The sequence below is a fragment of the Rhinoraja longicauda genome, chromosome 12 (genome assembly GCF_053455715.1).
Source record: "Rhinoraja longicauda isolate Sanriku21f chromosome 12, sRhiLon1.1, whole genome shotgun sequence".
Classification (NCBI taxonomy): domain Eukaryota; kingdom Metazoa; phylum Chordata; class Chondrichthyes; order Rajiformes; family Arhynchobatidae; genus Rhinoraja; species Rhinoraja longicauda.
Genome location: NC_135964.1, coordinates 21282545 through 21296127, shown reverse-complemented (window position 1 = coordinate 21296127; position 13583 = coordinate 21282545). Strand labels below are relative to the sequence as shown.

Below are 13583 nucleotides of genomic sequence, written 5' to 3'. Positions count from 1 at the left end.
TGGCACCATTGAAAGCTGTTATCGTGGCTGCTTCTCCTGTCTCTAGTTGTATGTTGCTCTTCATTTAACCCCCACACCTCTAGTTTAGTTTAGTTTAGTTTATTGTGACGCGTACCGAGAAACAGTGAAAAGCTTTTGTTGCGTGCTAATCAGTCAATGGAAAGACCCGAAACATCACCTATTCTTTTTCTCCAGAGATGCTGTCTGGCACGCTGAGTTACTCCAGCATTTTGTGTCTATCCTCAATGGAAAGACTATACGTGATTGCAATTGAGCCATCCACAGTGTACAGATACATTGAACTTCATTTCTGGCAGCAGCTTGGCTCTTGTTCCAGGTCCAAGACTGGAGCGACTAGGCTTGTCTACACTGGAATTAAGAAGGATGAGGGGGATCTTATCGAAACATATAAGATTATTAACGGGTTGGACACGTTAGAGGCAGGAAACATGTTCCCAATGTTGGGGGAGTCCAGAACCAGGGGCCACAGTTTAAGAATAAGGGGTAGGCCATTTAGAATGGAGATGAGGAAAAACTCTTTCAGTCAGAGAGTTGTAAATCTGTGGAATTCTCTGCCTCAGAAGGCAGTGGAGGCCAATTCTCTGAATGCATTCAAGAGAGAACTAGATAGAGTTCTTAAGGGTAGCGGAGTCAGGGGGTATGGGGAGAAGGCAGGAACGGGGTACTGATTGAGAATGATTAGCCATGATCACATTGAATGGTGGTGCTGGCTCGAAGGGCCGAATGGCCTACTCCTGCACCTATTGTCTATTGTCTATTGTCATCTCTAAGCCAACGCCTTGTTTCCTGAGAGGAGTCAGACAATTAGCACCTGATGAGCCAGTCATGACCAGTGCCAGAAAGCAAGGCATCCTCCAGCCTGTGGTCACAAACAAGCTGAATGTTGCGGGAATGCAATTAAAATCTGCTGCAGTAGAACCATGGTGGTGGGGAGCACACAACTGCGTAGTTTTACGGCACATTGGCAAGTCTATTATGTGCTCCCCATTCCGCATCACTCAGGTCAGTCACAATAAAGATTAAAAGGTTTCCCTTGGTGCAGTAAGCCTCTATGTTCAAAGGTATAATCAGCTACAGAAAGCTGGTAGATGTCAGTACACCCACATTGTGTACTGTTCACCAATGGATGAAAGATAAGGTCTTTGGTATATTTAACAGCCACAGATAGTGCAGGGGCCGAGGCGCATGTTGGAGCTCAGTCGCAGCCCCTCAAGAAGCTCCTCTCCCTGTTACTTTAGATTTTAAGACCTCAGACCTTAAAGATGCAGCGCGGAAACAGGCCGATTGGCCCACTGAGCCCATGCCCACCAGCCATCACCCTGTGCACTATCCTATACACACCAGGGACAATTTTACCACTTACCCAAACTAATTAACCTGCAACAATGTATGTCATTGGGGAAAACCGGAGCACTTGGAGAAAACCCATGTGGTCACAAGAAGAATGTACAAACTCCATGTGGACAGCACCCGTAGTCAGGATCAAACCCAGATCTCTAGCACGGTAAGGCAGCAACTCTACCGTTGCGCTACTGTGCTGCCCAATATTGACGATTCAGTTATTTAAAAAAATTCTGCAACAACTCAAAATTATTTACTCGGGGGAGTGAAATTGCCCAAGGCTCGCTGAGTTACTCCAGTATTTTGTGTCTGTCTTCGGTATAAACCAGCATTTGCTGTTCCTTCCCACACATCTACAGCCTGTCTAGGCTGCTTGAACAGTACATTCTGAAATCACTCCATCAATTGAGAACCAGGGCAGCAGGCCAAGTCACAGCCATCCTGATCTAGAGAAATACCAGCAACCCTTCATCACTCAATCGTTTAGGTCCAAGATCTCTATGTGCAATGCCATTCGAGAAATATGTTCACCAGAAGGACTACAACAGCTCAAAGTAACTCACCACCCAAACCTGCCAGCAATGCCCATATTCCAAATATTAATAAAATGCAGTTGCTGCAATTAGAATAACAAGCTTTTGATAAAACTGTAGAAATCAGAAAATGTGTATTACGAAAAGAAAAAAAAACTAAGAGTGTTAAAAGGCAAACTAATAAATAACCTGCACCAAAGAGATTGCAAGTGCTCGAATCCGGTGCAAAAAAACAAGCGCTGGATGAACTCAACGGGTCCTGCAGTATTTCTGGAGGAAATTGTCAGATGACATTTCGGGTTGGTACCTTTCTTCAGACTGATCAATAACATCAACAGTACCAATGTCACATTGCTAGTGTCAAAATCTGCTGGTTGAGTTGATCAAAATTGACTTGCATGTTGGGGCAGATCAATTTCACAACACAATCATAGCCAGCACTGGAAAGGTGTTTAGAACATAGAACAGTATAGCATAGGAACAGGCCATTCCTCACAATGATTGTGCTGAACATGATGCCAAGCCAAACTGAACTTCACTGCCTGCAACTGATCCATTGCTAAAGCACCATTGAACCATTGATCCACATCCCTCCATTCCTTGCATATCCATGTGCCCATCTAAAAGCCTCTTAAGTGCCACTATCGTATCTTCCTATTACACCACTCCTGGCAGCAGGTTCCAGGCACCCACCACTCTTTGTGTTAAAAAACCTGCCCCGCATATCTCCTTTAAACTTTGTCTCTCTCAGCATATTTATGTTTAATGTTGTATTTACCTGTGGTGATGCCCAAGGGATAATTTTCAAAAGTTAAATATGATATTCAATAATAAGCATATCACCCCCACCCCCCTCCTCGAATCTACTCTTACTTAAACCTCACTTAGTAAATAACATTTTTGCCAGTGCTTCTTTTCCCTTGTTTGAGGCAAACAGCAACTCCAACAACTTCTCTAAATTGAGACTGCATAATTCACCATGGATTGCATGTGTAATGCTCCTCCAATTAGCAGTATTGATTTAGAGTCATGGAGTCATACCGAGTGGAAACAGGCCCTTCGGCCCAACTAGCCCACACTGACTGACATGTCCCATCTACATTAGTCCCACCTGCCTGCGTTTGTCCCATAACCCTCTAGACCCGTCCCATCCATGTACCTGTCCAAATGTTTCTCAAACGTTGCATTTGTCCCTGCCTCAACTACCTCCTCCGGCAGCTCGTTTGACTCACCCACCACCCTCTGTGTGAAAACGTTACCCCTCAGGTTTCTATTAAATCTTGCCCCCCTCACCTTAAACCTATGTCCTCAGGTTATCGATTCCCCTAATCTGGGCAAGGGATTCCTTGCGTCTACCCGATCTATTCCTCTCATGATTTTGTACATATGATTTTGATTATTTAGCAGAAATCAAAGTGCTGGAGGAACTCAGTAGGTCTGGCAACATCTGAGAAGGAAATAGACAGAAGACATTTCAGTCAGGCAGATTGACGAGGTGCCCCAACCCAAAATGCAGTCTCTTCATTGCTCTCCAAAGATGCTGCCTGATCCACTGATTTCCTCCAGCAGTGTGTTTTTCCCTTGAAATTCCAGCGTCTGCAGTGTCTTACATCTCCAACTATGTTTATTTGCTGAGGACAGATGGTCAGGATTTTGTCTGTCGATTACACAACACTGTTAATAATGGTCTCACACCAAGAGTTTACTTATCCTGCACAGCATTACTGCTCTGATTTCTAAATTCATTGTGGCCATTCAACTGAGAAAGTGCAAAATGTGTGTCTTTAGTCTTTTCCACAGCTCCGATGCCAAGCTTGTTGGTAGCTTTCACATCCCGCAGGGGTGCAAAAAGCACACCAGCTGCACACTCATGAAATGCGCCCAATGTACCAGCAAGTCAGCGTCTCGAAATCTGTCTCAACTTAAACCTGCTCCTGAAAATCTACCTCAAAAGGCATCCAGGACAACAGGCTTCCAAATTTCCCAGCCTGAAAATGTGCAGAATTCTTCTACTTTCTGATGTGGTTATTAAGTAGGTTATATTGCTGAATAAATTGCACTTGGTGCTGGGAGCAGATGGAGTGGATTTGTGATTTCCTCAGCCGGAAGTACGATGGACATATCGTCACAGGCACGATAAAGCAAGCAAGTGGATAAAGCAACTGTATGTGCGCACCAATAGTCAACTGAAATTTCAGTTAAAGCATGAGTGATAATTTAGAAGTCCAATATGAAGTCTGTAAATTGCAGCTGAGCATGGGGTGATTTGAAGGGCAAACGGTGGTGCAGCACTAGAGTTGCTGCCTTACTCCGCCAGAGACCTGGGTTCGATCCTGACTACAGGTGCTGTCTGTACAGAGTTTGCACGTCCTCTCTGTGACTGATTGAGTTTTCTCTGGCTGCTCTGGTTACCTCCCACACATCAAAGACATACAGGTTTGTAGGTTAATTGGCCTCAGTAAAAATTGTAATTTGTCCTGTGTGTAGGACAGTGCTAGTGTACGGGGATCGCTGGTTGGCGTGGTCTCGGTGGGCCGAAGGGCCTGTTTCTCTAAACTAAACCAAACTAAGTCCAAGTTCCAGATTTAAAGACTAATATGAACTGTGCTCTGGATGACACACTTATAGTCACATCCTTGCAACAAATGCGCACACATTAAAGGCCCAGATTTTAGACATCAGACCTTATCATTACAAGGTCAGGATTGTAGAAAGATCGCACAGAGAGACATAATCAGGGTACATTGGTCCTCTGGATGTGCAGGAGGAAGGAATATTGACTCGGGTTCAGTGAACCAGGAGGTTTGGCCAGGGTACAGGAGGAACAACAATATTGGGGTCATCATGGCCAATTTATACAGGTTGGTTCTTGTGAACCTACAAACCTATATGTCTCTGTCTTGAGAGTAGATGCCATGATAGCTATGTAACATTCAGGATGATACAGTAACTTTAGTTTATGCTTCCAGCTAACCTTTAAAATTGGAATCCCTTCATGCTTCAATCCTCTGGCGAGACCTGAAACAAATATACTCATTCCCAAAGTGATTCTGGATAAAGAACTTTGTGTATTTGTTCTCAGTCAACATGGCAAGATGTTATGCCGTCTGATCATGACTTTTGGGATCTGAGATTATAAGGTAGCTCAAAAAACAAGAGTAGTATTGCCTATATTCTAGATTCATAGAGCTCCTTTTTTACATAGTGTCAAATAATAACCTATTTAATCTTAACCTTTTTGCAAATTATCTGCTTATTTTATGACCTGACTGATCATACTTCTTTGTTTCCAGCAGCTAATAAAAATAAGACACACTGTAGGAATTCACAGGAATCCACTGCCTTGGGATCTTTCTCAATGTCTCTTTATGATGCATGAGCACAGCCAGTAAATTAAACCAACACAATTAATAATTTAGTTAGTTCCTATTAATAGAGAAACTGTGAGAATTAGGACAGCATTTCTACTGTGTGCCTAGTCCATGAGAAGCAGATTCATTTATTTGGAAGCCTCTACACTGTTGCAACGGAAAGATGAGTTTGCCACGTGGCACAATCTTTAAAGTGTTTCACCAGTGTTACAAACACCAATGTTACTTTCAACCTCATTAGCTTGGTGTCAAGAGTCAAACAGAACAATGACAGTTTTACTTGCAGCAGCACAACAGATATGTAAACATGTGTAGGAAGGAACTGCAGATGCTGGTTTACACCGAAGATAGACACAAAATGCTGGAGTAAGACAGCACCTTACATTTGGCTCGGACAGCTTATAACCCAGCAGTATGAATATTGAATTCTCTAATTTCAAGTAACCCTTGCTTTCCCTCTCTCCATCCCTTCCCGTCCTAGTTCTTCGACCAGTCCGACTGTCCTCCTGATTAAATTTTATCTTTGTATGCTTCATTGTCAACTTCCCCTAGCGAACAATGATCTCTTCTACTTTCCTTGATCTTCGTCCCCTTTGATGTCTTTGATTTTGCACCTTACCCTTCCATATCTCTGTGTCTCCCTCTCCCCTGACTCAATCCGAAGAAGGGTGTCGACCCATTCCTTCTCTCCAGAGATGCTGCCTGTCCCACTGAGTTACTCCAGCATTGTGTGTCTATCGTCGGTGTGAACCACCACCTCCAGTTCCTTCCTACACACCTCACCTTTCCCTGTTGGGTCTTCTCTGTGACAGAGTAAATTGGGTGTGGTGTGTGTTTTTTACTTGACAATAAAGATGAAAATTACCAATGCCGTTTTCAAAATTTCATGCAAACAACCCTTTCCAAACATTTGCCTGACATTGTCGATAACAGAATTATTACACAAATTAAACTCTGAAGTAAACATTCTCCTGATATTACTTCGAAGGTCGTAGAACTGTGCAACTCCAATTTCTCCGCCCTACTCCAATCAGTTTGAAGAAGGTCCCAACCCAAAATATTGCCTATCCACGTCCTCCAGAGATGCTGCCTGATCCGCTGAGTTCCTCCAGCACTTTTTTTGTGGTAAACCAACATCTGCAGTTCCTTGTGGCTCCAATTTAATTTTACTTGTTGGAACTTTTGTTCTATACTGAACACAAAGGGACCTTCATTTAGCAGAAAATTAAACAATTGGTTTTTTTTTAATTATGTGTTTTTTAAATTCAAACCAAGGAGCTTCCATTTAATAAAAACAGCCAAGCTCTAGTTAGCTTCCTATCAATTGCAATAAAAGATTAGAATCATTTGAAGGTTAACCAGTGGAAAACTAATTAATTAGGCAGAGAGACAGAGATACATTTTAAGTGAGTCACACTGCTGGAATAGATAAGCAAAAAAAACTTGGATATTGAGTAGGTATTGTACTCCATTGAGTCTTGTGGGTGGTTGTATGAAGAGAGGCAATTTGTGTTATGACACGTGTGAGGGAGACTGCCATAGTTCAAATGAGTGCAAAGACAGACTGCAGAGCACGTGGGTGGTCTGTGCCAACGTTTTAATTTTTAAGAGTAACAATACCAAGTGGACCCATTGGGCCCAAACCTCTCCTACATTGGTGCAGCACCCTCTCCTCCCCCTCTCCCCATCACCTCCCCTCTCCTCCTCCCTCCCTCCCTCCTCCCTTCCCCCTCCCCCTCCCACCTCGCCCCCTCTCCCTCCCCCCCACTCCATCCCCCCTCAACCCCCCCTTATCCTCCCTCCTACCCCCTCCCCCTCCTTCCACCCGACCTCCCTCCACCCTCCTCCCTCCCTCCCTCTCCCCGCCTTCCCTAGGAGATAGAATTAAACTTTAAAACGTGAATAACTTTAAAAATATAACCGATTTCAATGAAACTTCTTTCATTAGCACCAAAGGAACGACGGTGAGTAAGGTGGGCCTAAAATTATTGCGGTATCGTGTACCGTTTTGGTTGTAGTTCAGGAACAAAAAATAAACATACGAGTTTTAGTATACAGATGGGCCGAATGGCCTAATTCTATTCCTATAACTTGTGAACATCTGAACATCAAGCTGTAAATCAACACTGCTTTTTTGTAGGCAAAAAGGTATCAGTACACATAACAATTAAAATCTAAGCTACATTTATCAGCAATTTTTCCCATCTCCTGTTTTGATTTTGTCACCAATCAACTTATAATTTAATAACCTCATAACTAAAAAGTATAAAATCAAATTAAAATTAAAGCAAAATTGAAAATCTGGTTGTTAATATTTTTGAGGTGCCAGCATGCCGTGTCTGTATTGCCACAAATAAGGCCCTGGTGTTCGATACGATATGCCTTCAACCTTATAGATGGTTAGATTATGGTCTCCACCTTTATCCAGTATCAATTGTTAACACATTTGAAAAGATGAAAATTAAAGTCTCACTTAAACAGATAAGTTTCACATCAGATGTTCAGGCCGTTGTTTCTCGCTGCTAATTTTATAATGTTATTGGCCAATCTGAAATAACCAAACACTTTGTACCTTGGCTGAACACAGACAGTTTATACCAAAGATAGACACAAAATACTGGAGTAACTTAGTGGGACAGGCAGATTCTCTGGATAGTCTGAAGGCGGCAGCTCTGGATGGAAGGAATGGGTGATGTTTCGGGTCGAGACCCTACTTGAGACTGAAGAAGGGTCTCAACCTGAAACATCACCCATTCCTTCTATTCCTTCTCTCCAGAGATGCTGCCTGTCCCACTTAGTTACTCCAGCATTTTGTGTCTATCTTCAGTGTAAACCAGCACCTGCAGTTCCTTTACAGGCGGTTTATATACAGTGTAGTTGAAGTGACCAGAGGCAACACAATCATACAAAGACCAAATGCATTGTCTTTCATAGATTTAGCAGCTTCCCTGGTCTCCAAATGCTTCCGATCCCCTGGCAACTCATGGAGTACTTTAAAAATGTAGACATTGTACAAATGTCTTTTAAGCTATTCAATGTTAATTTAAATCAGATACCAATCTATGTATGTGTACAAAGGATTTATACCTTAAGAGTGGTACAATGTGAATCTCATTAAGCATTTGTTGAATACCATTGCTGACATTTATTCTCAAACTTCTATCACTCATGAATTATCCCCTCACATGTATGAAAGGAAGCATTGACTCAATGTTACAGACATCCCAAATCTTTGGGAAAGGTAGTCGATAAACAACCAGTAATCTTCCCAAAAATACATTCCAGTAGGTCCGCTGTGTGCCTTTCTGAGTTCTTGTCACCTCTGCCTTCAGAGGCTTATCCTCCATTTAAAAATCTGCACCTCTGGCACTCCAGGAAATCATTTTTAAACTAAAGATAGATAGTGGAAATGGCAAGGGAGAATGATTGACAGACGAAAGGTCTGGCACTGAACAGTCATCTCTTCAATAACCTCAGCAAAGAATGTAGGCGGAAGGTAAAAGTTGAATGGTGTCAGAAGATTTGTCTAAGTTTAGTCACCAGGCAAGAGGAGAGTAACTTCGAAAAAAGGGATGAAAGTAAAGTGGTGATAAAAATCATAATTTTTGTGATGACAGATTGCATCTACTGAGTCAACAATGAAATGTCAATACTTTGTACTCGCTTAATGTGAAAGCAGGAGTGTTCCCCCATTAGTTTGCAGCACAGTGTTAATAGAAATACGGGGCTCTTGATGTTCATCTTAGAGATGTCGCCACCATCAGGCTCTGTGGAAATAGGGTGCCGCAAGTCTACAATCATGAATTAGTACGAATATTGATGGAAAGATATAGGATGGAAACAGGCCCTTCGGCCCACTGAGTTCATGCCGACCATCAATCACATGTTCACAGCAGTTCTGTGTTATCCTACTTTTGTATCCACTCACTAAACAGTCGGGGTAATTTATAGAGGCCAATTAACCTACAAATGATATGTCTTTGGGATGTGGGAGGAAACCCACCCAGTCACAGGGAGGACGTGCAAACGCTACATAGACCAGAGGCCAGGATCAAACACGGGTCTCTGGTGTTGTCAGCCTGGTCACCCATGTTTGTGGACCATGGTAAGGATATCTCATCTCCATTGGGTGGCAAAATGTCTGAGGTTCACATCAACCAAAACAACCCATTAGTAAGATTTTTAAGTTTTATATTCACTGAAAATATTGTACTCTTTGAGAGGCCATCCCACTGAAATATTAACGTCCGATTTTCACTGACTGTTAATCTTTATTATGCAAAAGAAATGATGCATTCTGCAAATATTCCTTCAATTGTTCAGTACCTAGAAAAAGGAAAAGCTTTTAAATTTATAATCATTTATTTCTGAGTCTTTGTAGTGAAATATAAAAATGAGGATCAATATTCTCTTTTATGTTTAAAGGTTTTCAAGTTAAAAATCTCTCTTTTTCAGATGCTTATTGCCCATTCTCACAAAGATTTTAATAACCTTCTGGTATTTGAAATCGGTTTAAGATTCACCTCTATTCAGATCATGGCACAAATAAGTTTTGAAAAGCATGATTATACTTTTTCTTCATTATCAGTTCTATGGGACTTCTCCAACCAAAATCTCATAGCTGGTGAATGAAGATACTTTCATACAATAAGATAAGTAACATTGCTTAATCCAATTGAATTATACAATGTAGGCTATTATTGATGCTATAAACGTCTTCCCTTCCAGCTGGGTAGTCAGTTCAGAGAATCAAATCCTCAATGATAATAGAGATCTTTCCATTATTGAAGATGAATCCCTTATTCATTACCATTTACACAAATTGAATGATTCTAAAATGATGAAATTATAATATTTGTAGGAAGGAACTGCTGGTTTTCACCAAAGATAGACACAAAATGCTGGAGTAACTCAGTGAGACAAGCAGCATCTCTGGACAGAAGGAATAGGTGACGTTTCGGATCGAGACCCTTCATCAGACAGGACTCGACCTGAAACGTCACCCATTCCTTCTATCCAGAGATGCTGCTTATCCCGCTGAGTTACTCCAGCATTTTGTGTCTAAATTATCAAATTTAATCTCTTTAAGAATTTCATAAATACAATTTGATGCATTATAATCCAAATATTATACAACTTACTAAATTTAACAATTATATTGTCCATGTGTTTTCTTATAATTAATTTGATATTTTTATTTCAAACCACACTTCCCTTTTGCCTGTTAATTCAACTCAGTTACATATTTGATTTTAGCTTCACAGGTGTTTGGTTAGGTTGTAAACTCTAGAGTCCTGTGTGTGTAATTTTTGGCATGGCATCTGCAAACTCCTTCAAAACCCACCTCCCATCTCATTTGAGCAGACACACAAAGGATTTGTTGTTGTTTATTCGACCAGCTTTCAAAGTGCCACACATCATCTGTCTGGACACAATTGACAGGAAAAGAATGGAACATAAAAATACAAAAAATGCACTGGGAAACTATTCACATTGATGTTGGAGACAGCCTGGGTCTGAGAGCAAAATAAATACTTCTACTATGAAAGAGGCCATAGGTTTTAAAGCTTGGTGAATACATGGCTCTTAACGTGTGTTAGGATATTGATTACTCCTTCATTCTAGTAATATGTACAAGGAAGAGATTAGTTCCAGGTAGCTGAATGCTGGCAGATGTAAAGTAATTGCTACACCCACTCAAAGCATTATTGGACTGCAGTGCGCAATGACTCTTTCAATCTCTGGCAAACATATTACAAAAAATTACTTTCTTTCATACAGCCTTTGATACACATGACAGTGAAGAGGATTAGTACCAAAATTATTAGCTTCAATTTCTTTTCTCTCCACCACCAACTAATTATTATGATCCGTCCACTTACAGCCACAACAACTACAGTTACCTGGTCCCCTGCCCTGCAATTATTTCTTTTTTGGCAATGCTCAAATAGATTGTTAGCAATGCTGTTGGGACAGAAGTGTTGTGTCAGTGTGAACAATCGCGGCCTCTTCTTTGTTCTGTCCCTGCTGAGGGCCTTGCAGAACTGCAAACGCTCCATGGAAATTGGAAATCAATTGTTCCAGGAGCATGCTGGAAATGGATTGATTTCACCACAACGCTGATGGTGGGACAAGCTCCTTGGCCTCAGATACTGCACTACATCTGTCCTCACTGTAAAGATAATTGAAGAAGTTCACACAAGGACTACAATGTCAACATTATTGAACAATGACTGGATAGAAGAAAAACACACAGCTGGGCTCAGGCAAATGAGAAAATTATTCGGAAATTATCTGCTACGGGAAAGGTATAGATAAACACTTTAGAGACACGCAGCAAGAAATATAGAGTCATAGATGCTTACAACGTGGAAAAAGGCCCTTCGCCCAACTTGCCCACACCGACCAACATGCCCCACCTACATTAGTTCCACCTGCCTGCATTTGGCCCTTATCCCTTTAAATCTGTTCTATCCATGTACCAATCTAAATGTCTCTTAAACGTTGCGATAGTACCTGCCTCAACTACCTCTCTGGCTGCTCATTCCATACACCCACCACCCTTTGTGTGAAAAAGATACCCCTCAGGTTTCCCCCTCATCTTAAACCTATGTCCTCTGGTTCTCGATTCCCCTCCTCCGGGAAAGAGACTCTGTGCATCTACCCAATCTATTCCTCATGATTTTGTAAATATCTATAAGATCACCCCACATCCTCCTGCGCTCCAAGGAACAGAGTCCTAGTCAGTGCAACCACTGCCTATAGCTCAGGCCCATGAGTCCTGGCAACATCCTCGAATCTTCTCTGCACTCTTTCCAGCTTGACAACATCTTTCCTCTAACAATGAAAGAATGAAAGAATGATCAAGGATGAAGTCTAAGAGTTGATATGGTTGGATGGACTGAATGAATATTCATCATCAGCGATGTTTGTTCTTGGACAAGTGTGAGGTCTTGCACTTTGCCAAGTTAAATCAGAGGCGGTGTGTAGGAAGGAACTGCAGATGCTGGTTTACACCGAAGATAGACACAAAATGCTGGAGTAACTCGGTGAGGCAGGCAGCATCTCTGGAGAGAAGGAATGGGAAGGATTGACACAGTGAATGATAGGGCCCTGGACAGTGCTGGAGTGCAGAGAGTGGTTGGGGATACGGGTACATTGTTTCCGCAACGTGGCAACACAGGTCCACAGGGTGGTGAAGAAGGCATTTGACATGCTTGCCTTCATTAGTTAGATGTAAGAGTACAGGAATTGGGAGTCATTTTACAAAGTACAAGACTTCTGTGAGCAGTTCTGGTCACCCAGCTGTGGGAAGGATGTCATTAAATTCACAAAGATTTTAACGGGACTGGAGGATTAGGGTTATAATTTGAGGCTGGAGAGGCTGTGACTTTTTTCCCTGGAAGATAGGAAGCTATGAGATGACTATGTACAGGAATATTAAATGATATGGGGCTTAAATAAGGTGACTGGACATAGGTTTAAGATAGGAAAAATGTAAAAGTGACTGAGGAGCAACATTTTCACACAGATGCTGGTGGTTATATAGAATGAGCTGCCAGAAGAAGTGCTGGAGATGGGTGCAATAACAACACATAAAAGCCCTTGTCCTTTTTTTGTGGGTGGTGGTCGGGGTTTGGGAACTGCTTCTGGACTAACCCTGGCAATTGAGTAACTGCATTTTGTAGATGGTACACATTTCTAGCCAATGATTGTTAGAGGAGGAAGGGATTAATGTTTTGGGTGGTGGAAGGTGTACCAATCAAGTTGACTGTTTAGCCCAGGATTGCGGTGACTATTCTTGAAGCTGCATCTATCAAGGGGAGAATTCCTGCAAATTGATTTCCCATCTGATGAGCCCCAATTCCATAACACTCTAAACACATGTCTTTAGTTGTCTTTGGGACTATCAGGAGAAGAGTCATTCATGAAAGCTTCTGACATGCTCTCGTAGCCATGGTATTTGTGTGGTTGGTCCAACTGGCCAGCATTGTCTCCTCCCTCCCTCACTCCCTCCCTCACTCACTCATGAAGGTGTGGGGCGTCACTTATGGTTATGCCATTGAATATCAAGAGTAGGTGCTCTGCCTTTCTTTTGCAAGAGAAAGGCATTTCATGGCATTGTTGATGCCACCATTACTGCCAGCATCACTCTCCACTAATCGGCCCATACCCAAATATTTTCTATATCTCGCTACATGTGGACGGACATAAACAGTTTTATTATAAGTTCATAAGTCATGGGAGCAGAATTAGGCCATTTGGCCCATCGAGTCTACTCCGCCGTTCATTCACGGTGGATCTATCTTTCCCTCTC

General features: G+C 42.0%; 1 protein-coding gene across 3 annotated transcripts in view; it reads right to left on the bottom strand.

The window, feature by feature from the left end:
* The window catches only part of il1rapl1b (interleukin 1 receptor accessory protein-like 1b), a 1065873-nt gene that overhangs the window by 188074 nt on the left and 864216 nt on the right, over positions 1-13583 (bottom strand). The gene's annotated exons all lie outside the window — the stretch shown is intronic.